A 17,050-nucleotide genomic window follows, 5' to 3' on the forward strand; every position below is an offset into this window, starting at 1 on the left:
AATTTAAATATTCCCCTTGAAAATCAATAAGTGCATTTTGATTGGCTTTTGTAGGCTTCAACCACTTCTGAATGCTTAACCCAGTCACCCAGTGGGCAACTGTGCAAAGTTTAAAGAGAACCTGTACTGAGTAAAATTATTTAAAATAAACACACGAGGTAACTTCAAATGAACATTACATAGTTACCTTGCCATCAGTTCCTCTCAGCAGCTCACCATTTTCTTCTGACAATGATCCCTTCCAGTTCTGACAACATTTTGTCAGAACTGAAATATATCAGTTGCTGTCAGTTACAGCTGAGAGTAGAACTGATGTGTCCATGTTTCTCTATGGCTCAAGTGAGCAATATTACAGTTTAACTGTGTGCTGCTGACCAGGAAGCTGTTATGGGGTAATGGCCATTTTCAAAATGGAGGACGGAGAATTCCATTGATCACAGTGGACAAACAGGACACAGGAGAGGAGAAAGAGATTGAGGAGTAGACTACATGGGAGGCAAGTATGACTTGTGTATGGTTATTTTGACTTTTAATTTTCAGTACAGGTTTTCTTTAAGAACCGTGCCATTAACAGTATAAGAATGGCTGCAGTTTACATTTTCTCAGTGGAATTTGTATTTGGCTCTGCCTACTTTTTGTAACCTTGACACACAGTCACTCAATGACCAAGTTTGTGAGCTTTCAAGTTCCTGGCATCAAAATTGTGTCAATGGAAGCAGTTTGTCCAGCAAAGAAATCTGATTGGCTGTTTGTGGCTCTGCCTCCTTTAGCGAATTTGAACCCCAGTCACTTAATGACCGATTGTAGCAGGTTTGAGGCCTCTGCCATTAACAGTGTAAGAATGGCAACAGCTTAAATATTCCCCTTAAAAATCAATAGGTGAATTTCGATTGGCTGTTGTAGGCTCCACCCACTTTTCTAAATATTAATCCCAGTCACACAGTGGCCAACTGTGTCAAGTTTGAGAACACTGCCATTAACCGTGTAAAAAATCTGATTGGCTGTTTGTGGCTCCACCCCTTTCCAGAATTTGAATCCCAGTCACCCAATGCCAGACTGTACCAGATTTGAGGCCTCTGCCATTAACAGTGTATAAATGGCAGCAATGTAAATATTTCCCTTGAAAATCAATAGGTGAATTTTGATTGGCTGTTGTTTAACTACACCCACCTTCCTAAATAATAATTCCAGTCACCAACTGTGCCAAGTTTGAGAACCCGGACATTACCAGTGTAAGAAAAGCTGCAGTTTACATTTCCCCATGTAAAAAGTTAGTTGTTTTTGGCTCCGCCCACTGTTTCAAACCTTGACTTACAGTCACTCAATGACCAAGTTTATGCAGCACTTTATTTTAATGTGCAGCGTTAGACACCAACGCAACGTCTGCACTGTACACAGCCCATTGATTTTTCATTGCTGTAAGTTATTGTGCGTTACATGTTGTTGCAACGTGCGACTTTAACGTTGTATGAAAGAGCCCGTAGACGGCACCTATTTACTCTGTACGGCGCTGCAATGTATGGCTGTCCACCAGGGTGGCAGGAAGCGATCCGCTGAAGCCTATGACAGCCGATTGCACTGATTGGCTGGCATGAGGAGGGGGGAGGGGGGGGGGGAGAGGAGAGAGACAAAAACAATAAAGAAAAAAAAAAAAGAGGAAATTTATTATAAAGAAAGTTAAAATAAATACTTGCGTACTGCGCATGCGCTGTAAGCTTCCGATGACGCAAACGGCAGCGTGCATTATTTGGCTATGACAGACGAATAATGCCCGGTGCCAGCGGCGGGAATCGGCAGATCGGAGGAGGACGGCGTGGGAAATTACTACTACATGGGGCAGATAGAAGCCCCAGGTAAGTGGCGGTTTTTATCCTCAGGCACCCCCACAGAACCCCTTTAAGACTGTGGTCCTTAAGTGGTTAACCAAGGATTGAACTTCATCCCATTCAGTAGCTGACACCCCCTTTCCCATAAGAAATATTTACCTTTTCTTGTATAGATCATCAGGGGGGTCTGTGTGGCTGATATTGTGGTGAAACCCCTCCCACAGTGTGATGTCATGACCATGGTCCTGACAGTTTCTTGTCAGTGAACCTTGTTGCATTGTGGGAAATAACGGCTTTTTCCACCTGCCAAGCAAGCAGTATCTCCCTCTGTGCATAGAACATTCAGTAACGAACATTCTGTACAGATCACCTGGCAGGACTAAAGATGTCACCACCAGTGATAAATGTCAGAATGTAAATCAGGGAGAGGAAAGATTTTACAATGGCGAAACACTGACTAAATACCGTGTTTCCCCGAAAATAAGACAGTGTCTTTTTTAAATTTTTGCTCCAAAAGATGTGCTAGGGCTTATTTTCAGGGGATGTATTATATTTCTATCAGGAAGTGTCTCTCAGCAGAACATTTCCTGTTCCTATGTACTGTGCTCTTCCTGCATTTGAAGGTATGCTGCTACTGATCAGGCACCTGCCCTGTCATCCCTGCACACAGCTGATAACCTTGCTGTGTGCTGGGATGACAGGACTGGTGCCCAATCGGCACTGCACTGCTGTGTCCCCACTTGCTGGCTGCCTCTTCCTCCTCTTTAACTTCCGCTAGGGCTTATATTTCAAGCATGCTCAAAAATCAAGATAGGGCCTATTTTCAAGGTAGGTCTTATTTTCAGGTAAAGAGGGTAATCCATAGCTCCCAACTGTCTCTCTTTCGGAGGGACAGTCCCTCTTTGGAAGCCCTGTCCCTGTTTCCTCCTCATTTGTCCCTCTTTCAGGACTTTGTCCCTCTTTGTAAATATATATATTTCTCTACTAAAAAATGTGTTTGACTCTAAACTTTATTCCCATCCTTTACATTGATATATTACGAATTTTAAAATGTTAATATGAAGGAAAATGGACTTGGATAGAAAGGACCAGTGTGGATGAATTATAAAGCAACATATTTTTCTTATGAAATCTTTATGGTATGCGTGACTAGGGGTGTGATTAGTGATGTGGCAGGGGCGTGGCTTAAGTGTCCCTCTTTCTTTTCTCAAAAAGTTGGGAGGTATGGGTACTCTATAAATGAATATTGTACAAAAAAAAAAAAAAAAAGCATTTTTTTTTCCATTATGTCATTTTCACTAGTTAGTTCCTCTTTAATTGTGTCACTGGAACCTGCTGATACACTTTGAGTTTACTCAGCTCCCATACAGAGTAATGATGACCTGTTAAACTTCTTCACTCCTTCGCCCCCCCTTTCTCAGGAATGTTTGTCACAACCATACATAAGTTTGATGACCTCTTATCAGTTATCAAGGGGAATTGCATACTAGGATTTATAGTCCTACTGACACGGTCTTACCTTAGACAGGCTCCGGCGGCGACTCGCGTGCTTTTGACAGTCAGACTGTGCAGCCTTCCTCTTCTAGGGGTATCCCCGCAGCGGTGAACATAAGAGCGCACACCGGCAGCCTCGTTCGGCAGGCGCACTCGCCCACCCGCTAGTGTAGGTTGGTCTTGAGTGCGCAGAGTGTTATTTAAGCCTCACCAGAGTTCCTTGTTCGTGATAGCGTTAGCGGCCTTGAGCTACTCCACTGGGCGTGATTATCATTGTGGATATCTGTGTACGACCTTGCTTGCCTATTGACTCTTTTATTATCTGCTACAATCTGTTACAAGATTGCTGCCTGGACCGACCTTAGATCTGTTCTTGACTTGAGATTGCCTTATCCCTTGGTACCGTTCTAGTCTAATCTCCCGTGTCTGACCCCTGGATTTTGATTGGATTGTTTTTGAGATACCATGTACCATGTTAGGCCCAGTGCACACCAAAAACCTCTAGCAGATCTGCAAACGCTAGAGGTTTTTGAAGTAGATTTTCAGAGCGATTCTAGGCCGGTTTAGAGAGGTTTTCTAAACATGCCTAGCATTTTTTGGAGTGTTTTTGTGTAGCAGATTTTATATAATGTCGCCGTAGAGCTGTAACTGAACAGCTTCTGTAACGAAAGCGCCCGGAAAACCGCTCTGATCTAGCGTTTCTCAGAGCAGTTTTCCACTTTCCTATACATTACATTGAGACAGAAACGCCTCAGAAATCTCTAAAATGCTGCAGGACCCGAGTTTGTGTTTGGGGGGAAAAACGAGTTGTTCTGGTGTGCACCAGCCCATTAAAATACATTAGCCAAGCGGTTTTCTATCCCCAAGCGTTTTAAAAAACGCTCACAACTGCTCTTGGTGTGCACCAGCCCTAACTTTGATCACCCATTGCCGACCTGGACTGTCTGTTTCTCTGCCTGTTCCTGTCTAGTGTGGTTCTGTTGGTACCTTTGTCTTGCTCCTTTCAGTTCCTAAACCTAGCGCATGTCAAAGTACTTATGAAGTCATATAAATGACCTGTCAGAAAAAGAACATAACTGTATTACTCACCTACTCAGGGTTTCCCTCGCCGTCATATCGGGCACTCCACGTCTCCTGTTCTGCTGTAATTTTATTTTCTAACATGGACACGCGCACAGCAATGACCCGTAAGTAATTCCGGGTCAACAGTCAGCAAGTGTTCGGGTCCCATTACGAGCACTGCACACTACGAGCCACTGCGCTTCTCAGCTCACAGCTCTCCTCCTGCGCTCTGAGAGCTGTGACGTGCATCAGGGGCGGTGACTACACCGCTAGTACACTATACGGTGGTTAGAGAGGATCAGAGACGGGGCTGGGTAGAAACTGCCGCTTCCTCTTCTCTTCAACGTTCTAAACAGGTTGAAGATTATGAAGCGGCAGAGTGGGGACCCCAGGGGGCATTTAAATGTGAAGTTTGTGCTGTGATACAACTCACAGCTTCAGCAACATCAATAAACAATGGCATTAAAGCCATGATCGCAGTTCAGGGGTACTTCAAGGCCTGGGTGTAGTCGGGTGTTGGGACGATGCACTTGTCTTCCCTCAGATGACTGGGGTCGCGCCACACAAGGACCCAAATGCAATTAGCCTTTTCACCAAAGTTTTCTCCTGGGAGATCATTTTTCATCTTCTCTTTAAAATAACTTTTCAGTACATTGTTATTAACCCTCCTGGCGGTAAGCCCGAGCTGAGCTCGGGGTATGCCGCGCAGGAGGAGATCTCAGCCCCTGGTGGGGCGATTTGCACCATTTAAAGTGCTGTACGCGCAGCTAGCACTTTGCTAGCCGCGCATACAGCTTGATCGCCCGCACGCAGCGGCGGAAGATGCCCCCCCCCCCCGCCAGAGCCCTGCGCTGCGCGGACCAATGAAATCCGGGCAGCGCTATGGGCTGGATCGGAGGCGTCTGACGTCAGGACGTCGGCTGACGTCCATGACGTCATTCCGATCGTCGCCATGGTGACAGGAGAAGCCAAACAGGGGAGCGCGTTATATACGCGTTCCCCTGTTTGCTATTGATGCCGGCGACGATCGAGCTAGAGGGACACATGCGCCCTCTAGTGGAGTTTCATGTAGCTACCACTCTGGTAGCTTTACATGAAACATAAAAAATAAAATAAAAAAAAATTGGATTTCTGCAATTTTTGCAGAAAAAATAAACCGCCAGGAAGGTTAAAAAAGTAGTAAAAGGTAGGTGAAAAGGTACTACCCTAATTATTTTCAGTATTTTCTTGTGAAATATCACCTAGGAGAAAACCCATGAGAAAAAGTGAATTGCATATGGGCCCAAGTGTAGAATGCGGAGAATATTGGGGCATAGGGACTGAAATAAGGCCGTGGATCCAGCAGGCCTCACCTCTTCTTTATTTACCTCTACACTGCAAAGAAAAAGGGAACACAAACAAGTTTTATTTACTATTTATATTGATTTTTAAAGCATCAACATAATCCGTGGCTCTGTACAATGTAAGAAAAACGGGGCACATAATGATACAGACAATAATATACATCAAATATGGACAAATATACAGAGCTGGAGATTACAATGACATATGTAACATGATGAATAAAATTTGTGTGTTTTTAGTTTATCTAGTAAGGAGTACAACTTGGCCAGAGGCTGAAGGGGGGAATGGTCTAAGTTAAAGCGTAGGCTTGTCGCAAAAAGTGAGTTTTGAGGGAGCGTTTTAAGATTTCAAAGGTTGGAGAGTGACTGATGTGCTGAGGAAGGGCATTCCAGAGGAGAAGTGAAGCGCGCGAGAAGTCTTGTTTACGTGAAAATGAGGAGGTCAGAACTAAAATATTGCAGTTGCTGTCAGTTATAGCTAAAAGGACAACTGATGTGCAAGGTAATGCCCATGTTTCCCTATGGCTCAAGTGGGCGAAGTGACTGTTTAACAGTGTGCTGACCAGGAAGCTGTTAGAGGGTAATGGCCATTTTTAAAATGGAGAACCGAGAATTCCATCGATCACAGTGGACAATCGGGACGCAGGAGAGTAGAAAGAGATTAATGAGTAGACTACAAGGGAGGTAAGTATGACGTGTGTATGTGTATTTTGACTTTTCATTTTCAGTTCAGGTTTGCTTTAAAGAGAACCTGTACTGAGTAAAAATATTTAAAATAAACACATGAGGTAACTTTAAATGAACTTTACATAGTTACCTTGTCATCACTTTCTTTCAGAAGCTCACCATTTTCTTCTGAAAATGATCCCTTCCAGTTCTGACAATATTTTGTCAGATCTGAAATATATCAGTTGATGTCCGTAAAATATCAGTTGCTGTCAGTTATAGCTGAGAGGAAAACTGAAGTACCAGATAATGTCCATGTTTCCCTATGGCTCAAGTGGGCGATGTTACAGTTTAACTGTGTGCTGACCAGAAAGCTGTTATGGGGTAATGGCCATTTTCAAAATGGAGGACGGAAAATTCCCTTGATCACAGTGAACAAACAGGACGCGGGACAGGAGAAAGACACTAAGGAGTATATTACATGGAAGGCAAGTATGACTTGTGTATGCTTATTTTGACTTTTAATTTTCAGTTCAGGTTTTCTTTAAAGGGGTTCTTTCGCGAAAAAAGTAGGCAGTTTAAAAATGTGACAGATGACCGGTTTTGAGCCAGTCCATCTTTTTAAGGGGGATTCTCAGGGCTTTCTTTGTTTTCAACAGCATTTCCTGAACAGCAGTGTAACTGCCAACATGGCAAGATACCAGCCGGCCTCCCTAATCACTTGCACACTATTATGTCAGTTAGATTTTGCAACTGTTGTTCAGGAAATGCTGGTGAAAACAAAGAAAGCCCTGAGAATCCCCCTTAAAAAGATGGACTGGCCCAAAACCTGTCATCTGTCACATTTTTTAACTGCCTACTTTTTTCGCGAAAGAACCCCTTTAAGGCTGGTTTCACAGTGGGACATTACAGGCGCACGTTAGAGCAGCCTGTAACGCAGCCCACCGCACAGTAATGAAAAATCAATGGGGCTGTTCACAGTGCGGACGTTGCGTTACATTGTAACGCTGCGTCACAAGGCAACGTACTGCATGCAGTACTTTGGACGCGGCTGAGCCGCGTTAGACTGCTTGCACATGCTCAGTAATGTTGGGGAGGAGCGGAGAGCGGCCAGGCACATGGCTAATTAATATGCACTGCACGTTATGACGTGCAGTGTTTACTTCCTGGAGCAGCCGCTATGTGCGGCGATTGGCCGGCGGGACCACGTGATGCCGCATGCGCACAAGAGTGCGCATCACGGCATCACTGACGCCAGAGTGAGCTGCACAACGCGGCTCACTCTGACGTCCAGATCCAGCACCACCAGGCGTTGAGTTAGGGGGACGTTATGCGACCTTAACGCCCCCTCTAACGCAACGTCCTGGTGTGAAATTAGCCTAAGAGTATTTGCGCCCCATTTTTATTTTTATTTATTAAACTTTCTGCACACATCAGGTATGCCTAACATGTTATGATATTTGTTGTTCAAAACTGTAGCTCTGAATCGCAGAAAATAATAAACAGCATTCTGTATAGTTATGCCCTTTAATAGCAGCATTCACATTCCCCAATTATGAATTCCCTGTATACCTACAATAACCTAATTTCCCGTGAGGCCTCCCGCTGCTCTCCTGCGGCGCTGTTGTAGATCCGGCGGAATCTCCACTTCTCTTTCAGGAAAGAAATTGCCTCCCTGAGAAGCCTGTGTGAATAGAATCTTCCTGGAGGGTTGTCCTCTGTCTTTATTAGATTATTGATAAGATGAAGTCTTCAGGGCGACCTTTATGAGAAGCAGCCATTTCAGTGGTTTGTGCTCCCATGTGAGTTTATTACTTCTGTATGTGAATAATCCAGATAGGTTAACCTCCTTTATTTCTTGACGAGCAGATCTGGGTTATTATTATTTTTATTTATAGATTGCTAGCATACAGGTGAAACTTGATAAATTAGAATATCGTGCAAAAGTCCATTTATTTCAGTTCTTGTACAAGGAAACAAGAAGGGACACCGAGAGCCCAATATAGTGTAGTATGTGGTAATGTCGAGAAGAAATGAACAGTGTACAGTAGGCCTGAAGGATAAAGCGAATTTAAACCAAAATTGCGATCAACAAGACCACGATTTCGCAATTGTAAAAGTGGCGATTTCCGCGATGACGTTATTTCTGCATGGGGGAAGTTTGAAGAAGTGGCTTCAAACTTCCCCCAAGCCTCTGCGTGTGCGTCCCGCAGCATCGGTAGCGTGGGACATACCTTCCAACACAAGTCCAATGCTGTCCGTCCTCTTTCACCGTCTGCCGACTCTTGTGCAAGGCACACTTCCTGGTTCCTGTATGTCACATCCATATTCTTCTCACTTCAGTTGTTCCTTAAATTCTAGCTATAGCATATTATAGGCTTGTCTGAATAGGTGTGTCTTGAGGGCACGTTTGAAAATTTCCAGACTTGGGGGGTTCTAGGTTTTGCTTCCTCCAGGGGCTTTCTCTTTATGAAGTTTGTTTCTTACTCCCATTTTTGGATGCCTGTTTCTTCTATAAGGGGAAGACATGTTTCAGAGAGTGGAGCACTATACTGTCTGCCAATTTCCCATACAAGTAAATGTGAGTTTTCCTCCTTACTGTATGTTTTGCTGGTGGGGAGGGGTTTTGATGCCGCTCCAATCGCTAAACCGTGATATGCACAACTATAGGGATTCAGGTATGTGCTGCAGGAATCAGCCCATAAGAGGTATAGGCAGCGTTTTCCCGCCTGAATACCCTGCGAGAAACGCCGCCGATTTGGCCCAAATTCAGCCCTTAGAGCTTGTTGATATTATAAGCATTTGTGGATTGTTTTTAAGCACTGCCGATTTTAGAAATCGTCCTAAGGCTCCCTGCACACTGCAAATTCGTTTTGCGATTCCAATTCCGTTTCCGATTTGGATTTGCAATTCCGATTTTCCCTGAATACAATCAACAGATAAATGGAGGAAAAAACGCAGCATGCAGTAATGATTAAAAATCGGAGTCGGATGTAAAAAAACTATGAAAAAATCGGAATCGCATGCAGGGAGCCTTCATGCGCTTGTGTAATGATTTCCTATGAGAGTCTTCACATATGAGCGTTTCGATTGCTTTCCGATCGCAAAAGCGACACCTGTACCATTTTCAGAGCGCTTTGGCTCAATGGAAGGTATAGGGAAATCGCAAATGCTTAAAAAAGCGCTTTGTATAGCGATTTCCCGAATGCTTTAAGAATAAATACATTGTATTTATTCTTTTCCGGGCCAAAGAGTTCACTTCCTGTCTGACGTCAGGAAGTCAAAATCTCAATCGCTCACCAAAAGCGCTTACAAAAGTGCTTTTCTAAGCTCAAAGCGCAGGGAAAAGCGTTTTGAAAAAAGCTCAGTAAATCGCTCAGCGCTTGCGATAGCGCTGCCGATTTATAATGTGAACAAGGCCTAACTGTAGTTTTTCCTATTTGTGTGAAAAATTACCAAATGTGTTATGCTGGACCATACAATTTTCTGTTAGATTTAGATTTTAAGATTTTCTGTAATTAGATTATTTTCTGTACAGTACTGGTAGAGGACTGGTCATTATCTCTGGTGCATTGTCTTCTGGTTATCTCCTGCGGAGTAGTACAATGCTTAATTGCTAGGCAGATAGATGGTTAGATAGATAATTTCCAACATGTTGGAAATTATCTATCTGGCAGGTAAATCTAACAGAAAATCTTACAGAAAATTGGATGGTGTGTACTAGGCATTAGATTTACTTGCCAGATAGATAAAGTTCAACATGTTGGAAATTATCTATGTTACCATCTATCTGCCGAGCAATTAGGCCTTGTTCTACTCCACAGGAGATCAACAGAAGACAATGCACCAGAGATAATGACCAGTCTCTACAGAAAATAATCTAATGCTAGGCATACATGCCTTATGGCTCGATTGATAATATCGGACAGGTCCGATGACCTGCCGGATAGATTCCCCGCTCAATCCCCGCGGACAATAGCGGGGAATCGATTGGCTGATAAGGGATGCCCGCGCGGACGAGCGGGGATGCGCCGGCATCGATCCGGCGCATAATTGAATCCGTGTATGCCCAGCATTATTATGCATTCAAACAGAAAATCTAACAGAAAAATCTAACAGAAGAATCTAACAGAAAATTGTCTGGTGTATTCCCAGCATAAGAGGTCTTTACAGGTTGCCACAGTTAAATTCACAGTATTAATTGAATACAGTGTTCTTACACTGCCCCATACATGACTATTTTCCTGATTGATCGACCAATCGATTCAATCATTTTATTAGCTGAGTGGAGAATAGATTATGTTCTATCCTGCTCGATCTGTACACACGATAGATTCTCAGCTCTGTCCGAGGACCGTCTAGCATGAAGATTAAGCTTTTAGGCTGGTTTCACAGTGGGAGGTTACAGGCGCATGTTAGAGCAGCCTGTAACGCACCCCCACTGCACAGTAATGAAAAATCAATGGGCTGTTCACAGTGCCCACGTTGCGTTACTTAGTAACGCTGCGTCATAAGACAACGTACTGCATGCAGTACTTTATAAGCGGCAGAGCCGCGTTAGACTGCTTGCACATGCTCAGTAATTTTGGGGAGGAACGGAGAGCGGCCGGGCACATGGCTAATTAATATTCATTGCACTCAGTGACGTGCAGTGTTTACTTCCTGGAGCGGCCGCTCTGTGCAGCGATTGGCCGGGCGGGACCACGTGATGCCGCATGCGTCCAACAGTACACATCACGGCATCACGGACGCCAGAGTGAGCTGCACAACGCGGCTCACTCTGACGTCCAAAGCAAAGAGCACCAGGCGTTGCGTCGGGGGCACGTTATGCGACCATAACGTCCCCTAAAACGCAACGTCTTGGTGTGAAACCAGCCTCAGGGCCCTTTTCCACTAGCAATTGCTAGCTGAATCGCAAAATGCAGGAAAGTTCAGGCGATTGCGCTCACGATTTTGCTATGCTGTTGTGTGCATAGCAAAATCGCTGCAAATATCGCTCTGCAGCGTGATCGCGTTTGAAGCAAAAACGAATCGCGGTAGGGTCTTTTTCCTCTGAAAATCACTATTGCAAATACACTGGGATGTGATCAGGATTTTCAATTAGATTTTTACGATCAAATTGTACAGAAAACCACATAGTATGATTCAATGTTCACTTAGGCCCGGTTCACATTAGCGGTTGTGTGCCAAACGGACCGGATAACCTGACCGGATCCGGACCGGATCCGGATCGGAACCGTACGGTTCTGATCCGGATCCGATCCGGATCCGGTCAGGTTGCATCAGGTGGTCATCAGGATGCAATCCGGATCCGTTTGGCAAAAGTACCTAAAAAAACAAAAAAAAAGTTGGGGTCTGGGAGGTCAGCAGAAGGGGGACCTGTGGAATCAGGCCCTCTGCTGCTTAGCACTCACCTCCACCTGCGACATGCTGCCAACATCTCCGGATCCGGATCCAGCTGTGCTGCTCCACTCCAAAATGCTTCCCCATGTGTCCCCATCCAATATCGCCGCAATAATCCGCATAGGAAGTGGGGTAGAACATCCGGATTTCTCAGCCAGTGTGTTGTGCGGCCTCCGGTTCCCATTGGTGTGTATTGGCCGGATGGTGCAGTCCGGCTCCGCCCCGGATACGGCTGCCGGAGGAGCCGGAGGAAAAAATAGCGCATGTTGGAACGGAGGCCGGAGTCCGGATCCGGTCCGGCTCCGGTCCGGCTCCGGTTCTGCAGAACGGACCCATGTGAACGGACGCATAGGCTTTAATTGCTATGCCGTGCGTCCGTTCCGTCCGTTCTGCAGGCGGTGCGGCTCCGGCACGGCGATTCCGGAGGGCCACCGCAAGTGTGAACCGGGCCTTAGAAAATGTATTTAGATGTATAGAATGTTGACATTTGCAATCGTATCTGAAGAGAGAAAGTGCCACAATAGTCCAAACAATCGATAAATCCCTTCTAATTATTTTAGATCCCGCAAATCTAATCGAAGGTTTCAGTGTTCTCCCCAGGCTCTTTTAGCTGGGTGCTCCACCCGGCTAGATTTGGTGACCACCCGGCTGTCATCGGCTCACCTCCTCCTATGCTGTAAGCAGAGCTGCCCTGCATTTTCATCTCGCCCCACCCGGCTGCTTTTTCATGCCATCCGGCTACTATTTTATGCCACCCGGCTACTATTTCATGCCACCCGGCTACTATTTCATGCCACTCGGCTACTATTTTATGCCACCCGGCTACTATTTTATGCCACCCGGCTACTATTTCATGCCACCCGGCTACTATTTCATGCCACTCGGCTACTATTTTATGCCACTCGGCTACTATTTTATGCCACCCGGCTACTATTTTATGCCACCCGGCTACTATTTCATGCCACCCGGCTACTATTTTATGCCACCCGGCTGGAAAAAAATTCTGGGGAGAACACTGGGTTTACATCTGATGAAAGTATTGTACCATTAATCGGCACCTTTACAGTTTTGTTGCCTTCAGAGAAAAAATACAAGTCTGGTATTCTGACCCCACTGACGACAATAAATTGATTGATTTTACAGCAATTCGATAAAAACGAGTGATTGTGCAGAAAAATTGAAAGCTTTTTGTTTTTTTCTTTTTCAAGTGAAAATTCTGATCAGAATTCCCTTTTTTTTCCCCGCAAGATTGTATGGTAGATTGACAATTTTGTAATGTAGAGATGCAAGCAATTTTTTTTTTATTTTTGCAATTGGGGAAGAATTGAGCACACTTGTCCCTTAGTCACAGTTTTAAAATGTTACAATCGGTCAGTTGATTGTAAATATTGAATTGAAAAGAAATTTAAAAAATTGTATGGTGTGTGGCCAACTTTAAGGCTGTCATGACAGCAAGCCATTTCAGAAGAAGGTCAGGACTGGCAGCCTCCACATATTTCCCCAGCACATTCCTGTTCCACTGGTGATTAAAGGATTAAGGATTAAAGGATAACTGTAGTGAGAGGGATATGGAAGCTGCCATATTTATTTCCTTTTAAACAATACCAGTTGCCTGGCAGCCCTGCTGATCTATTTGGCACAAAAAAATCGCACACGTGGAACAAGCATGTAGCTAGACTTCAGTCAGAAATATTTAATCTGCATGCTTGTTCATGCTCTATGGCTAAAGCTACGTACACACATGCGACAACGATCGTTCGTTGTGAACGACGAACAAACTTTTAATTGACGAAAGAACGACCTAAGTAAAGTTAGTTTTTAAATGTGTGTAACGATCTGATCGTTAGAACGAACGTTACATCACGTGAAGCAACTATTGCGCTTGCGCATAAAAATGAAAAGTTCCATGGAGAAATAGTGAAATGCGCATGTTAAGCCTAGTACGAACTACCGTACTACTTTTGCAAACGATCGTCGTTGGAAAAAATCCACCAAGATAGATCGTTTGTTTTTAACGATCTAGTACGTCCGTCGTTAGCCTTAATGGTCGTTGGCTGCTTTTTTTTAAACGATCGTCGTTTGAAATGATCGGGGAACGATTGTTTCAAACGACTATAGTCGCATATGTGTACGCACCTTTAGGCTGGATTCACAGTGGTCAATTGCATAACTCATGTGTTAACATGTGTGTGAACTGCAACTGAGACTGGACATAGACTTTAATGCAAAGCTTGCATGCAGCAAGTTAGAATAACGCAATCCATTACTGTGAACAGACCCATAGATTTATATGGGCAGTAAGTCGACATGCAGAATTTTTCTGCAACGCAACTGAGCACTGTGAACCTAGCCTTAAAGAGAACCCGAGGTGGGTTTGAAGAATGTGATCTGCATACAGAGGCTGGATCTGCCTATACAGCCCAGCCTCTGTTGCTATCCCAAACCCCCCTAAGGTCCCCCTGCACTCTGCAATCCCTCATAAATCACAGCCATGCTGCTGACAAACAGCTTGTCAGAGCTGGCTGTGTTTATCTCTATAGTGTCAGTCTGCTGCTCTCCCCGCCTCCTGCAGAACTCCAGTCCCCGCCTGCATCCCTTCCCTCCCTGCTGATTGGAGGGAAGGGACGGGGGCAGGGACCGGAGCTATGCAGGAGGCGGGGGAGCAGCTGAGACTGACACTACAGATGTAAACACAGCCTCACAGCATGGCTGTGATTTATGAGGGATTGCAGAGTGCAGGGGGACCTTAGTGGGGTTTGGGATAGCAACAGAGGCTGGGCTGTATAGGCAGATCCAGCCTCTGTATGCAGATAACATTCTTTAAACACACCTCGGATTCTCTTTAAAGTGTTAGAGGCAGAAGGCTTGATTCACAAAGCGGTGCTAACCTAGTTAGCACGCCTAAAGACTTTTGGGTGTGATAAGCATTGCACTAAGTAGGCTTGCATCGCTTTGCGGGAAAAACGCGTAAAGTTTTGCATAGGGTTTAATGGCGTTGCGCGCATAAACTTTGCGCACGTAAAAGTTTATGTGTGTAAAACTTTATGCGCGAGTTTATTTTATCACGCCTAAACTGAGTTTAGGCGTGATAATGGGTTTTTCACCAACGTGCTAACAGTTAGCACCGCTTTGTGAATCAAGCCCAGAGTGAGCAAGACATCCAGGCAATCTGTGTTATTTAAAAGGAAATCCATATGCCAGCATCCATATCCATCTAAGTTCAGGTGTCATTTAAAGGACAAGTGAAGTAAGAGGTATACGGAGGCTGCCATATTTATCTCCTTTTAAGCAATACCAGTTGCCTGGCTGTCCTGCTGATCTATTTGGCTGCAGTAGTGTCTGAATCACACCAGAAACAAGCATGCAGCTAATCTTATCAGCTCTGACAGTAATGTCAGAAACACCTGATCTGCTGCATGCTTGTGCCGGGTGTATGGCTAAATGTATTGGAGACAGAGGATCAGCAGGATAGCCAGGCAACTGGTATTGCTTAAAGAGGAACGCCAGTGAAAATAATGTAATAAAAAGTGCTTCATTTTTACAATAATTATGTATAAATGATTTAGTCAGTGTTTGCCCATTGTAAAATCTTTTAAATCCCTGATTTACATTCTGACATTTATCATATGGTGACATTTTTGCTGTTGGCAGGTGATGTAGCTGCTGCATGTTTTTTTGGCAGTTGGAATCAGCTGTAAACCGCTATTTCCCACAATGCAACAAGGTTCACAGACAGGAAACTGCCTGGAGTACTACGGTCCTCAGAGTTTCTTGTGGGAGGGGCTAAAAGAAAACTGATTTACCCATGCCCATGTTTTCGTATGACACAGTTCCCACTATACCCATTTTAACTGAAAGCTTTTTCACAATGCACTGCTATGGAAAAAACCCATACCAACACGTACTAACGCACGCCAACGCATACCTACTGATTAAAGGACCACTATGGTGAAAATGCTAAAATTTAAAAAACATGTAAACGCATACATATAAGAAGTATGTTTCTCCCAGAGTAAAATGAGCCATAAAAATACTTTTCTACTTCTCTCCTATGTTGCTGTCACTTACAGTAAGTAGTAGAAATCTGACATTACCAACAGGTTTTGGACTAGCCCATCTCCCCATGGGGGGGGGGGGTGGTCTCAGGTTTTTCTTTATTTTCAGAAGCACTTCGTGAATGGCAGTTGATCTGTCCGACTGTCAAAAAAGTGTGCAGTGAGCAGGGAGGCTGGCCAGCATTGTATAAATCCTTTGCAGAGAGGGTCTCTATAAACAATAAAGGTCATGCCGAGAATCCCCCATGAGGAGATGGACTAGTCCAAACCCTGTCGGTTCTGTCAGACTTTTACTACCTACTGTAGGGCCCTTTTCCACCTGCAATCGCTAGCGTTCACGCTGAACGCTAGCCATTGCTGAATCGCAAAACCGGCGATTCCCCCGACGTTTGCGGCCGCGATTTTGCTATGCTATGCACTGCATAGCAAAATCGCGGCAATTATCGCTCCGCCGCGCGTTCGCGTTCCCGACAAAAGCGAATCGCGGTAGTGGAAATGACCTACCGCGATTCCTATGTTAAAAAGCAAACCGTAGCGATTGTAAAATCGCTAGCGGTTTGCGGTTTTGCGATTCAGCCAGTGCAAACGCGCTGGTGGAAAAGGGCCCTTAGTGACAGCAGCACAGGAAAAAAATAATTTATGGCTCATCTCACTCTGGAAGGAACATACTTCTCATTTGTATGTGCTTTACGTGTATTTTAAATTTTTATCATTTTCACTATACAGTTTTCCTTAAACAAATGCAGACTGATAGATCTTGGAAATACATTTGTGCATTGGGCTCTGCCAGTCTTCTGTCTGCCTGGCAACTACTCACACCATTCATCTGCTTGTAGAAACGACATGAAGTTGAACGATCCCCTCCTTGTCCTGCCTGTAGCACACTTCTTTCATTTGCATTAATAATTGATGGAGCCTGGGTGACAGCAGGGTTCAGGTTACCGCTAAGCGGTGAAGGCTAGTGCACCGGCGTGCTCAAGCACTGTTCCTTTGTTTGAACAACGTGCACATTACCCCGAGGCAAAGCCAGCCTTGTCTCACTTCCATCCGGACACAAGAGAAACCCACAAACAATACTTTTGCCTTTCACTTTGGCTCCCTGCGAGGAACGAAACAGACGTGGTGACAGAGCCCTGGATATTTTTTAATCTATTGCTTCGGAGACATTCGTCCTGGACGACTCTAAAAAGGCCGGGCGCAG

The 17,050-nt window shown here is 44.7% G+C and overlaps 1 protein-coding gene across 2 annotated transcripts in view; it reads left to right on the forward strand.

Moving 5' to 3' along the window:
• The window catches only part of RABGAP1L (RAB GTPase activating protein 1 like), a 482,080-nt gene that overhangs the window by 205,379 nt on the left and 259,651 nt on the right, over positions 1–17,050 (forward strand). The gene's annotated exons all lie outside the window — the stretch shown is intronic.

Source organism: Hyperolius riggenbachi, chromosome 6 (genome assembly GCF_040937935.1).
Source record: "Hyperolius riggenbachi isolate aHypRig1 chromosome 6, aHypRig1.pri, whole genome shotgun sequence".
In the NCBI taxonomy this organism is placed as follows: Eukaryota; Metazoa; Chordata; class Amphibia; order Anura; family Hyperoliidae; genus Hyperolius; species Hyperolius riggenbachi.